Source organism: Branchiostoma lanceolatum, chromosome 4 (assembly GCF_035083965.1).
Source record: "Branchiostoma lanceolatum isolate klBraLanc5 chromosome 4, klBraLanc5.hap2, whole genome shotgun sequence".
NCBI lineage: Eukaryota > Metazoa > Chordata > Leptocardii > Amphioxiformes > Branchiostomatidae > Branchiostoma > Branchiostoma lanceolatum.
The window spans coordinates 17283493-17298369 of NC_089725.1; the positions used below are offsets into that span (position 1 = coordinate 17283493).

At 42.1% G+C, this 14877-nt stretch overlaps 1 protein-coding gene across 1 annotated transcript in view; it reads right to left on the reverse strand.

Moving 5' to 3' along the window:
• Positions 1-9826, reverse strand: part of LOC136432979 (muscarinic acetylcholine receptor M1-like) — a 39456-nt gene extending 29630 nt beyond the window's left edge. Inside the window, exon 1 of the mRNA XM_066424710.1 lies at positions 9598-9826. The gene's annotated coding sequence lies outside the window, so the exon portion shown is untranslated. The remainder of the gene's footprint in view (positions 1-9597) is intronic.
• Positions 9827-14877: the final 5051 nt, after the last annotated feature.

Sequence of the window (14877 nt, forward strand, 5' to 3'; positions counted from 1 at the left end):
CTTTATCACATAAAACCAGTGGGAAGGATCGGATGTCAAACGGAGGTGTTATTCCGCGCTATGAAGACTTGTCAGGATGCGGAGACTCCGTCTCGTGAGGTCATCGTCTGGGTCAGCTTCAACGTCAATCTGCCAGCCTTCGATATTTCTTCGTCGCTATTCGACCTCAGAACTGCTCCCGCGTCACATCGTGCTAAAGATCAGACGTTAAAACGTCAAAGACTTGTAAATATGTAATGCATGAAGCCGTAACGCGGTATTTAAACTATGCACCCTTCCTACCAACTTTGACCTACGTGCAAACCTTTGATAGACATTTTCCTCATTTCAGTGCACTTCGGGGGCAGGAAATCGGACCAGCCAGACCCAAACATGGTTTCCTCAATCTCGCCCTTTGAACTGACATTTAGGCGTGGCCTCTTTTTGGCATGGTCTAAATATGTTTTCTAAGTTGTTTCCGAGAACCACCTTGGCAGGAGATGAAGCACATTGCCTGTATTTCAGAATAAATACGTCTGGACGGTCTGGGACTAGAGTTGCCCTTTCTATTGAGGTCCATCTACTCCATGCACTCATTGCACCCACGCTTCGCATCAGGCGTGAGCTGTCAGGTATGTCTAGACGGGAGACAGAAACGAGGGTTTCGAGATGAAGTCAGTCAAAATGTAAAAGCAAACAGTCTTTGATACAAAGTTATGGATGTTGTTTCTTAATGTATTTGAGGCTTAAGCTGAACCTGCTTGTCTTCCTACGTATCGGACAACATAAGACCGCTAGGACTTCCTCAAATAAAGTACAGTGGCATCAATATTAGAAGGCATCAATGAAATACGTTGTGGACAGGTTTCATCATCACATCGTCGCTACATGATAATCTTTTTGCGGATTCATGCCAGTAGGCTAATTGCACGGGTACATACAGATACACTACGTAAATGAATGTGGCAATTAAAATTCATTGCCATAGCGAAGGTGTCTTGGTTGATCTTACTTCACTTTAAAGTACCAACGTAGCACTCTTTAGTTCTGCCGTTATCATACTATAATATAGCAGCAAGCCAGTGAGGCGTCTGCCAAGCCAGTCTGGAGATTTGGTGTCCACAGAGGCATTTTTTAGGGGGGCATGGTGTTCAACAAGTTCTTGTGATAATAGATCAACTGGGGTCGGTTGAAAACCATTTTCGAACCAAGAACACTAGATTCCGTGTAACTCCCTGACACGCTCCCAATAGTACGAAATCGGACACCACGTAAGTAGGTCATCTGTCGTCGACCTGCGTGCTGGAATACCAGACCTTACTAACAAGGTATAGAGTGACAGATGGGTCCACAGACGGATCCCTATAAAATTCTGGGAATTCTTGCCGGAATGCCAGACTTTACTAACAAGGTATAGAGTGACAGGTGGCGTCCACGGACGGATTTCTGCAAAATTCTGGGAACTCTTGTGAAACGGGCCTAAAATATACTTTTAAGCTCGCTCTTGAAGCATCGCTTAAAAGTAACAAATGTTTAGTCTGTAGATCTATCTCCAGTTTCTACGTACATTACATTAATCATTGATAGTCACGGTAGAACGTCTCCAGGTTGAGCGTCATTTGGTGCAGAATAAAGAAACTTGATATGAAATAAATTACTATCTCCGACGTTTAGATAGGAATTCTTCAGCATTGATGATTCTATACCGGCGCAGAATCCCTTCTTGTGGTGACATGTCACGCCCGTCTAGAATCAGGTGCGGTGACCAAAATGTTCCTGTAGACGGATGTTACCACTAATGTACCAGTCGGACTGCCCGCGGTTCTTCTGTAAATCAACTCGTCACATCACGCCTTCGCACGCTTTGCCAGATTCGGAGGGGCGTATCTTTTTCTACTCATTTAGATGAGTTTGAAGCTTTCATAAAGTTGAATGCCAAATAAGGGTTAAAATTACTGGGGAGGTCGGTGTGTGGTGAAGGGTACGGACGCCGTGAGGGACAAACGTGAGCCGGGCACTGTGAACATAAGGCCATGCACATGTACCAGAGCTTAGTCTATGTCGGCGTTTACATGCGCGAGTAAGATCAGAATGTAAGCAATACTTAAAACAGTGTCAAGGCGATACCTGACAACCAACATTAACAAACGACCGCTGTACGCGCGGTGCGGCAGTTCTTGTTCTCTAAAGGACGGTGATGAATATAGTCGCGTTATCTCACTTGATGCAATACTGCCTCCGACTCCGGCACCAATACGTTACCTGGCTGTAAGTGGTAGGCAGGCAGTGTTTTACGCAACTTAGATATTTCATACGGAGTTCTCTCTCTAACAGTGAAGTAGTGATCAAATCAGACCGACTCACAACTTTACGTATTTCTAGGTAAACTATTTTTTGCAGAAAGCGTGTTTTTTAAAACTACATTACGTCGCTGTCGTCGCGACTGATCTGAAATCCGAAAGAGTCTAGGTAAACCATTAATAATCGCCCATAAGAAGTAAACTTGAGTTGAAATGGATCGACTTGATCATGAGTTGTGCTGATCAAAGACCTGCAATAAATTACATAATGTTCTCATACTTCCTAATTGTTACAGATCAGCTCGGTACCTATCAGAAAGTTGCAACTTCGTTCCATCTTATTACTCCGTAATACTCCCGTCGGTCTTCATCAGTTATTCAATCATTAAACTTGCTCAGTTCTAACTTTCTTCGTGAATTGTGACCATATTTGGCAGTTACTAGTCTCCCGCGGGCTGTTCCTCATTAAGAGAAATTTAAAACGCTGATAAGAGCTTAATCGCTTAACTCCATTAGCGCGGGAGAAACAAGGGGGTAACTACTCGGGGGAGAACACGTTAATTAGACCTCCCCATTTTCATTTCTTTCCTTGTCTCTATCATTCCCACGGGTTATGATAGGAACATAATGATCAGACATGTCTCCGCTAATTTCAGCAGATTTAATGTGACAGGAAGGAACTAATCTACTCTTAGTGAGAACCAATAAATGTCATCACCCCACCACCTTCCCTCACAGTCAGAGTGAAGCTATCCATCAAAACAAGTTTAATGAACGGCGCCAGGCGGTATTATCATCATGGTGTAAACAACTGTGACGCGACTTTAAGCCAAGTATATGTGTGGCGGTAATGAAAGCTTCTACATTGAAATTGTGAAAAGGCAATTCTAAACTATCTAATGGTAGGTATTATGGACTAACTAACTAATGATACCATGCATATATGGTAAGTGAAGTAGATAGGTTTGATACAACATGAAGCAACGTTCAAACTATAACTACGCTTGCCAGCTTGAATAGGAAGATTGAAATTGAAAGACAAGACGAGTATCTTATATCTCATAAAACGGCGGCAAAGATCTACATGTAGAGTACATGCCTTTCGTGTTTGCGACGATTGAACTATCACACAGCAACTCGGACCCGTGCAGGATGAACCACGACATGTTAACAACCGGTCAAATGATAAGACAAGGAAATGGAGACAAGCGAAAGTTGGTGCTGAAATCTCATCTGTTTAACGGTTCTCGTTACTGACCTCAGAAATGGCAGTCTAGTTAAGGATTATCCTGTTCACTTCTGATATCTCCCAACCGGGACAGAGGGTGATATCGACTTCCAAAAACCTTTGAGGTCACATGTGTGACAAGTCACGTGTCCAGAGCGATTTGGTCAGGGAGCTGAAGAAGATTGAGTGATTCAGTAAGAAATTCCGGTCCAGTTTTTTAGTTGGAGAACAGTTCAACCTTTTCCATCATATGATTCACCAACTCAGGTGAACTTTGATGCTAACATGAGGAAGGGACGATTTACCCTAGGCCTGTGTATATGTTTCTGTAGATGCCTTCAGTTTGGCACTCTCTGCATGCTTTTAGTAGTTAGCAATGTAGGCGATCTACAACAGGGTTGTCGTAAGTTTACTAACAAGAAACAGTCTCATAAAAGCATTGTCTTTACGAAATCTAAGAGGAGAACAACTTTTCTTTTAGTGAGCACTTTCTATGATGGATCTCGGGCGGCAATGGTAGTGATTTATGACAAACTTCGTAACGTTATATCGTGCACTGTTGGGCCGTATCCAAGCAACTAAAAAGGGGTCATCCCTTTCGAAAGAAAAACAGTAATTGTTACGGTGACCGATTTTTGAGGTGAAAATCTGCTTGCAAACTTTGCAAACGGATTTTCACCCGAAAATTGGTCACCGTCACGTCACAACTGCTGATTTTCTTTCAGGGACATTAAGACAGAGATACCGTTCATGAGCCAATCACACAATCACACAAATTCCCGATCGGAAATGCCTTTATCACAGCAACCTCTTGTACATGCTCCTTGTAGTTTAATAATGCTGTTTCATTGATATGTTTATCTTGAACCTGTAGATTTTTTGAAAATCGAGTAGATTTTACTTGTTTCAGTCCATGGCGTATTGATTTCTGAGCAGTCAAACATTGGCATGCTTCTATATACTAGTAGTCCACGTGTTCGAAGGATATCGGCGCATGTTTCTGGAGATAAACGCCTTGACTGGAATAAAAGAATTTGTTTGCATATAATTCCCTTCCCACTCTACCGTGACAGCCAGTTAACGCAAAAGTCGATTCAGAAAGGAGACAGTGCCTGTCTAGAAAAGATCGTATCGAAGCAAAACAATTTCAGCCGATAATTAAAACGTCTCCATGAAAGCCGGTCTCCAGTGTTTAATCTCCAGGTCACCTCTCCTGAATATCGTCCGCAGACGTTCCAATCGTCGTGGGGCGTGTTTTCTATTTCGTCAGCGAGAAAATATACTTAAGTCTTGATGGGATGAATCTTATCTAAGACGTACATTCGTCATAGGTTAACGGGCACAATCGTTATCACATCACAGAATGGGCTGTACGTAACCAATAAGCAACGGATCAAAATCCCTTTTCCTTCGCTGTACGTACAACGAGCGTGATAAACTTAGTATTTGAGAAGTGTCAAACCACTCTCTAGATGCTTACTTTTGATTACAAGACCACAAAAATAGGCGAGATAACAACAAAGACCGGTGATAGTATACCATGATCAAGAACATACAAAAGCCCCTTCTTCTGCCAAGCAAGCATATTTCAGATGGACAAGTAACGCCGGAAAGCTGGATGTTCAAATCACACCGATGGCATAAAGGGCATTTAGTAAAATGAGATTGTGTCCATTGACCTGAGACAAGATACGTAAACGTAGTCAAGTCCGACTCGGTCTCATCAGGTCTGGCATTGACCTCCTGTCAGCATTGATCGGCGGGTGCATGTGTCCCGGTCCCAGTCATTTATCACTAGCTGCAGGGGCACTTACTGATCACTGCACTGGATCAATATCAATTATAAGACCAAGGTTTTCTTCGGCGAGTGATCACCCGGAGACACGACGTTTGTTTTTCTTCCTAAATGCCTCAAACTGTCAATCAAGGGTACCTTAAACTCTTGACACAATGTCATCCAGTGACTGTGCTGGAAAGGGAATCGCACTACATGTAGCTTCTGACTTTGGGAAGCATGTGTATTTGGAAATTCATTCCCATAACTCGTTATGATGTCTATTGGCCTTCTTTACTAATTAGTGAAATGCAACAGCACGACAGGCCGGATCAAGGCAAAAAGACCACAAGTATTCCGTACAGCATACGATTTACGCAAGTGTTCTGACTCACCCCGAATCATTGACGTGATGTATACCTTACCTTACATCACTGCCGATGGCTAGAGCTATTTTCTGGAGACATGAACATTCCGTTTCTCTTCGAGAGCTCGCACCTGCAAGCTTGATTTAGGGCCCACTTTTGCCTGAATGCCTGCGTTACTCATAGACCCGAGGAAAAACGACGTTAACAATTTTACCCTCCTCTGAACAACCATTTACCACTTGTGCACGTCTACAATGCTCCCCACTGCATGATGTATACAAGGAGTTACCGGATATGCGTGGCTATAGATCCTATCCAAATAGCGTTCTGCATTTGGAAACGGATAGAAAGGAAGGATACCATTCAAACGTCCCTGCTAACTCCTTATGTAAGGAGAAATGGAGTGCCTATTTCCCGCATCAAGTCCACTCCCAGTATACCCGAGAGATGGAGAATTCCACGTTTAAGGGCTTTAGTGCTTCACATAACGACGCTGCTACTATGTGGGCGTCCCGAGCCGGCTAAGCCTTCCGATCGGGGCACCATAACGCTAATGACGGGAATCTGCCCAAGGCAGAACACGAAATGCCAAGGCTTATCGGGATGGAACTTCCCAAAGGGTGCTACCATACTCCTCTAACTGTAGCGATGGTAAAACTAGTAGACGCCTACATGGCGCCTGGGTACTGAAGCCTACATGATTCATGGATGTTGTCTCCGGCGCACTGGGTGTAGCAGTAACTTTGAGAATCTGTGTGTAGCTACGTTTGGTGTAACATGAGGTTCCAAAGAAGCCCATACACGATGACTGATGGGCCATTTAGACGGAAACCTACGGTAACATAAGTACATAAACCTCATAGGACATCAAGCTTAAGGATGTTCAATTCGCACAACGCGTTGAATTGATCTTTGATAGTATTGACGGGTGCCAGTGAACTGTTTGAAAAAAAGTTCTGGAAGGCGCCAGCCCGCTCTACTGCCCGCTGCCTGAGCGTCAGGGTGAGATTATCGTCTCAGGATAACGCGCATCATGGTCTGATAACGTGCTACTTGTACAAGCGGCCAAACGTTTTACTGAGGAACAATGCGTGAAGGACGGAGAGATCGGTTCGTCTTGTGAAAAGTGTGCAGCTTACCCTGCTGACGGATAAACGCAGAATCAGTTGTAGACATTTAAATTTAATGTCAATTTGTACAGATGTTACACAAAGATGGACTGATGAATTGGCAGATGCCTGTTTGACAAAACGCACACAGCACACTAGAAAGTAGAAACCATTGGAAGCGTGACAAATAAAACAAAATAATCTATATCTGCCATACAATGTAACATAAAAGTGAAACTCTATAACCTAAATGTCAAATATCCTCACGTTTATCAAATTCCCCTGTATGAAAAATCGAGTGTTATGATTAATTTCTTATAAATGAGATCAGAGGGACAAACAAAATTAGTTTTGATGATTTTCTTGAAGTTCGCAGACGTTCTGACGCACATGAAATTTCCGAAAAAGTTCAAAAACGTTTCAAGGCTTGTGCTGGCTTTCAAAAGGCAGCAAACAACATTATCGTGACCAAGTCTGACAACACGGAGTACACATGTGTTACTGCCACCTGGTAGCCATATATCCATCCGTCCAACTATCAAACTGACAAATAAATGATTAGCCAATTTGTGATGAAATATGTCTCCTTCTCGCCGTGGTAATCCTTGTGGAAAACATTGTAATTCTTGTATTTCCAGTCGAATCACCAGATAGTTTCCACTATTTGCAAGTTAATCTTTTGATTTACAATGTACATTTCTATTTCTTTATCCGTATGCAATTTACCAGAAATAGATAAAGCTGGCATTTCAAACTTCCTAGCTTAAAAGAGGAGTGCTCAGGGGTGCAATTACGTTTTGGAGACAGGCGCATTGTGAGTATGACGATAATCTTATAAGTTTTACGGACAAGGAAAGTATGGCTGTCAACCGGTCCTTGGCTCGAGTTCAAAATGCGCGTCCCGCATAGCGTCGCTTGATGCCGTCTACTGGAACTGGTGAACAACTCATGACTGCTAGCAACGCGGCGCAATGAAAAAGGAAAAGTGTAGAATATTGTGTAACACACATCCTGTGTTATCGGGTTACTTTCATTTTCGCCTACACAACATCCCTTCATCTACGTTTCACCTTGGTCTTCTCTTGTTGATCAAAGTACAACTTGACATGATATATGATGTAGTCATTCCACGGAACTCTTTGCGGCACCGCTTTGTCTATTGCCCTTGGCTTTTTCTGCCCTTTGCTGACATCCGAGGTTGGTTACCCAGCCTCATTGAGTCTTGAAGGCCTAGGGTAAGACCTAAACAGTATACTCAATTTACTTTTATTGCACTTAAAACGATTTATCTCTGAAATATGGGGACAATCAATACCGCGTTTGGCTATATCGCTAAGCTTAATGATTCACCGTCGCTTTGGTGGAGCACTTGACCGAGTCACCAGTAGTTGCAGTAAAGGACTACAATTATTCTGCTGCGTACGTACGATGTCAGTGACATCTGACGGCTCCGTCTGTCGAATCAGCCCAATATGAGTGTGAGTTGGTACTGTAGGCTCATAACGGGGATCAACAGGTAGATAAGAGAAGATCTAGCACCGCATTTGTAGCTCTGTTTTCATTCTTATTACATTGAGGAAATCACCATCGTCAGCTCAATGCCAGCAGTAGGCTTACATTCGCGTAGGCGTGGAAAATCTTACCGAACAGCAACAATGGGTACCTAATGGTAATAACTATACGTCTATCATGCTAAACATCTATCCTGAAGATAAAACGCATGCAAGGCGAGCTTTGCTGATCATGAGATGCATGGATAGTCCGTGTACACACGTCAGATTATGTTCTTTGAATTGTCAATTCTTTTGGGTTGTACACAGAGGTGCGGTTTTTGTACATGAGAATATTACAGAGGACCTGAGTGTGATTCTACTGGTAAAACAAGCAGAGGATAGACACCATGAAAAACAGGTCGGATTCCATTACAATACTTTATCAAAGCTGACCCTGTTGACAATAAGGGAGCACAAAGTAGTCCCATCAAACAGCACCAGGCTAGCAAAATATTACTACGCAGTGAAAAGTACGAGGCAGTGGTAATATAAAGAAAAATATGCCTGACAATAACATGAAGAAATACACACAAAAAGTACTCCTTTCATTAGAATTCTGTATGTTCACACTGTATCGGTACCGGTGCTATATACATGTTGACATAATTTCAGCTAGCACGAAAGAGCACAATACCATTCAACTCGGACATTTACTACATGTTCGATTTGAAATATATTACTTACAGCCTTGCCGCCTACTTTGATCACCTTTTACTGCAATAGGGCAGCTTAAAGCTACTTTATGATTGTGTGAATGGGCTTGTTTTATGCCATGCCGTAATGGGTTGTATACTTAGCAATCAGTCTCAAGCTGTAAATCGTTCGGGCATTTTACGCTCCTTTCATGTCCGATATGTTCTCGCACAGAAACCCTTTAGGCATGGAAGAACCCGTAAAAGACAGAGAAGACCACCTTCCAGATAACGTTACCGGTAAAACACCAAACACTATCAAGTCCGACGTTTATGTCACTCCCTCGCGGTGCTGGTATCAATAAATGTAAAGAATGGACGCAGAAGACTGTACTAACTCCAACATTCATTGCTAGAATATCGAACAGCTTCCTTTCAACAGAGCATTTTCCCTCTTACACAGCCAGAGGGTCATGATGAATGTTTTCATACCTCCCATGACGATGCTAGGTCTGCGTTAAACGTGCTTCCAGCCGCCCCACTCTGGCAAAAAATGTACCTGCATTTCTCCGGTGACTCTGTTTTACGGTAGCCACATCATTCAATACAATAGATATTTCTTAGCCCAAAAGATATTAAAGCAAAGGAACTTACCATTCGGTTATGTCCTTCCTTGGTATGTACCCGGATGGGTCGGAGAGCTTCCGGCTAACCCTGGCGCTTAGTATGCCTTCTATCGGATAGAGAACTAATTCTCGCAGAGTTAGATATTGTAGAACTACAATACAAAACGTTGCCTGTGTCACATCTTACATTCAGCCTAAGTACTAGATATTGCTATTAAACTACACAGTTACTTCTGGGAGACGAGTGTCCTGACACTACCTCCATACTATGAGGACAGGCAGCCCGCCGGTTGTGTCACCGCCCAAATATACTAAAGGAATGTACCACTCACTTCAGAGAAGGGGCGGCCCAATCAATATTGATATTACTCTGGCTTCATCTAAGATATTTTAGAAACCTGTGATGGGTGATAAGGTGTCATTACGCATCATTACTCAAATGCATGATTGCTCTAAATGTCATCTTATCTATTCCGTTTCTTCTATCTATCTATCATTTAGACATATATCATCCGTTGTCGTCGCCTATGTTCTGTATACGTGTAAATGGAATCTTATCACCCCTAACGTTTTGCTGGTAACACAATTCTCAAAATCGAAACAGATGAAAAATATTAAGTTAGTTGTGCTATTCACTAACACCAACATGGCCTTTTAATCTTGTCATTTACAGAATACACAAGGAGCAAACTAGCACCAAGGACAGGCACCATCGGAAACCAACCCTCGTATTTCTTACCTTTGACTTTCCCGCCCACGTCCTTGCGTGCGAACAAATCGTTACCATAGACACCTTGATGTGCCATTTGTTGGGGTTAGTGGCACTCAAGGTGGTGATTAACGCATCATAACAGAATCCTAAATATTGATTAGAACACATGATTCATTACCGGACTGTGAGCGTGTATGTGTAATTGGGCACTTCATACATCATGAATATGTTTCCTTAGCGAAAAAGATACCTAGATTTAAAAACTTATATTCAAACAGTATCTCATTACAATTTCTAATGGTTAATTATCGTACTCCTATCCTGTGCATTTTTCTACGTTATCATATTCTATTGTCCGCCGTGGGGTGTGATGTCACTTTTGAAGGCACAAAAGGAAGTTTGTTAGCTCCCCAATTATTCTTGTTAATTGATATCATATTTGATGGCTACCAAGAAGTTGATTTTAAGAGTAAATGTATTCGTTATTACATCAATGAAGACACATATCAATTTCATCTATGTAGATCGATATTTCTGTATATAGCAGAAAAAACGTAGACGTTGCTAAGTTGTCATTGTACCATTGTATTCATATGCATGTAACGTTACTACAATAAGTGAACAGGACGGAGGCACTAGCTATAGATTTATAACTGTATCTAATTTATTCTATAACTCAGCAATGTTTTCCCTTACAGGCACACATAATATTATGACTGCTCCAGCTAGCACTTAACTAAACATCTGGCGTACAAGGAACGGTTGGTTTTAACGTACCCGGGCGAGGCAAACGCACCACGGTCTACTGAAGGACTGCAGCTCCTGCCAAATTGTGTTTCCAATATTGAAAAACGATTGGCATCACACGGGGCAACAGTTAATGTCTTTTGGCAATAGAGCTATCGGTTTGCATAACATGTATTTGTGTGGGCAGAAAATACAAATGATATATTTTGTAATTCTCCACAGTTGGTGACACGGGTGCTGAGACGGATGTGTTCCAGTTGAATCGACAAAGTTCCCTCTTGGCTGCAAGTGCGTCATACAATCATTCTCATGGAAACACTTTACGTGTGGTAGAGGATACTACAGACGAAAAACTTCTGTATGAGTCTTCCATTAATGCCTGTGATAACTCAGTCATTAGGGGTATATGACAGACGTGACAGTAAAGCACATGGTATCCCCTATTATCTATCCTGTCACCAAGCATCCTGACAGTAGCGACAGTTCCTTCACAGGAGCACGCCTCTTAATTACCTTCGCCGAGAAGGTTATGCAGAGGGTGGCGTTTGTGTGTTTGTTTGTAACGTACAACATAACTCGAGAAGGCCTGGATGGATTGTCTTGATATTTGGTAGGTGGGTAGGTCTTGATGAGACTTGGAAATGATTAGATTTTGGGTCCCCTAGCGGCTTGTTACGGTACTGCAGCGGAACTTCCTGTTTTGATATCTCGTTTTCTGGACATGCTATGGTCCTGATTTTTGAGTGGTAGATAGCTCTTTGGACAGTGAGTAAGTGGTCTAGGTTTGAGCCCCCTAGCTTGATGGAGCTGCAGGAGCATGTTTTGCTTCAGACTTTGAAATGGAATAACTCAAGAAGGGCCTGATGGATGGTCATGATTTTTGGTAAGTAGGTAGCTTGAGTGATGATGTACATGCTTACATATTTATTATGCAAATAAGTAATCTAATTTGCATAATTAATGAGGAAAGTTTACACATTCGCCAAATTCCATAATTAGACTCTCAAACTTGTGACATATGTAACTGAGGAGGAGAGAAATATTAATAGATATCAACTATGCAAATGATGACCTCATTTAGATAGAAAATATGCAATTGTAGGCGTGATTTGCATAATCAATGAGGAACTTCTATAATTACATACAGGTAAATGATGTCAATTTCATGCTTGTGCCATTTGAAAGTTATGTGAATGTGAACATCGTTGAATCAAATTATGCTAATAAGGACCTCATTTGCATAATTGATGATAAATGTTAGCATAACCTTCTTTGATAAGCTCATACTTTGGACAACTTCTGTTATTTGGCTGAAGACGATCAACTGGTATGATTTATGATTGATGAGAAACACTCCTAAATACGTCAGTCATAAAGGTTGAAATCATTTGGCGAAGGTATGAGGTCGTGGAACTCTAGTTACTAACTGCACACGGTCACTTCTACATTTCACCGCTAGCATCTATTGAAAGATACACAGCGCACCGTTTATGGTCATGGAGAGGGTGCATTTGGGGACAACGCTGGTACCACTCGGAAATATTGCACTGCAAATAACGAAGTGTTGTAGTTTTTTGTAAGATATGGTATGGTCTCTGCATTCTATGCGTTCTCAGCTTTCGTCTCAATGCTCGTTAAGAGAATGAAATGTAGCGCTTGAGGAACTGCTTTCTTAGGTGTCAGGACTGTAACGGGATCTTGCGAGGACACGAAACTTCGAAACTTTATGAAAATACAATTAGATAAGAGTCACTACTGCCTTCATTCTCCATATGCATTCTGTTCACAATGCATGATCAGCTTCTGGTTAACGAGTTTATTGGATGTACTGGCCATGCCTTTCTGTATTCTTAGAAGGTATGGCTATTTACAGAGTGATCCTGTCAATAGTGCAAAGAAATGTCTTATTGACAGGAAGCACATAAATTGATTTGAATCAGCAAAAGTAAAATAAAAGCATCCGTTCAATAGCTCAATTGGTTGTACGATCGGCTAACAGACCTCGCATGTTAATTTCGATTCCTCGTTCACGACACAAGTTTCTTAACATCCATGTTTTGCATTATTCTAGTTAATCATTCTTTCCCGGCCTTCTTAAGATCTCCTCTGAATGAAACATTCCTACGTGTGCCTTCGCACGAAATGATTGGTACAGCCAAATCTATCTTACATTGTATGAAATAAGTTTATAGTCCGTAGGAACAAACGCCCTCTCGCGCCACCTTAGGTCTTATCTAGTAAATGAGAAATCTCTGGAACTCTCCAGGGCGCGGGAGAGCCACGGTATCCCCATGCTAATCACGTGGGTGGACGTAATTGGCCAAGCTCCTCTCCACTGCTCATATAGTGTGCAAGTAATGAAGACATTCATGAGACTCGTAACTATCTGGAAGCGTATCGCCGGGTCATTGTGAGCGGCTGTGACCAAAGAGCCGGGGTGCATACTGATGCGGCTCCCGCCCTTGATGTGGGGTCGTCTGCAGAACAAGCCAAAACATGGCCAACGCGCTGGAATGAAGTCACCGTGGCGGAACAAACCGGACAAAATTCGATATTGACGAATATAAGACGAAAATTATTCTCCTTTACAACTGAAAAATCGTTGCTTTTTTAAGTATAATCCTTCAAATAAAGGGTTGAAACTGGTCTCTGAAGTTTGGAGGTCATGTTACATGTTTTGGGCTATGATAGCACCAAATGAACCATTACGTGCAGCGTATGGTATTACATTATTGAGCAGTTCAAGACAGCACAGAGGGCACCTTCGCAGTACTTTTACACTTCTATTCCTGTGGCCTACGGTACTTACGTGGGTCCAGGAAACAGCTCCCTCTCGTTACATTTTAGATCTACTGTGGCAGAGATCAGAAGGCAAGCTGCACTGACATGCGACAGTCATTCTGTAATCTCTTTGATGCCTAACTGGAATGGAGCGATTTGTCTTTAGCTGTTATAAAGTTATAACCCTTATATGGTTATAGTTCTGCCGGCGCCAGGGATGTAGGGCAAAAACTCCACCAAACTAGGACACTAAATGACTTATACAAAATGACTTACACATAAGAAGGTCACGGAACATCCGGGCGTAGAAGAAAATCGATAAGGGCTAAGTGCCTGAAGGACTGACACCGCAGACAAGGAAACTTAAAACTGACATCTTCAGATATTTTCGCGGCAGGATAATGAAGCAACAGGCAAAAGGTAGCATGAAATGAATAGCCCGATGGATCACTATCAGAACAAAGGTCTAGTGCGCTGAAGTCTAACACCCATTTCAGTTCACAGACATCTTTGTCAGACACCCGGGATAGCTCGCTTACACTACTCTCCAATCAGAGGACTGGTTTATAACGTGTGTTTAGGCGTTTTGCAGGGCTTTCTACTTTGTCGTGTTTTTGTTTTTCGTCTCTATAAACCATAGAACCAGTCCTCTGATTGGAGAGTAGCTTACACCCCAATTCCACTAGGACGGCGCTCTCGCCGCCCGCTTTCGTTTGTTTGTTTAAACGTTTGTCTATTCATGAGAAGCTCAAATCGGCACGCTGACCACTTTTCATTGAGGTCATAGGGGAAGAGGTAAGGGTCAGATGATCATGAAATGCACAGTCATCTGAGTCACAGTCATTAATAACTCTATCAACATATATCATTACATATACACGGTACAACATATACAATTGATACAATATACAACAATGAATAGTAGGACGAAAGATGCGACCTAAAATTTAACAGAGCGCTCAACGAATTAAAAAACAAACAAATCTAGTACTTTTTGCTGTCTTTTAAAGCACACTTCTACATTCTGCATGATATTCCAATTAGGAAGTCAAGGGTTACACAAACCTG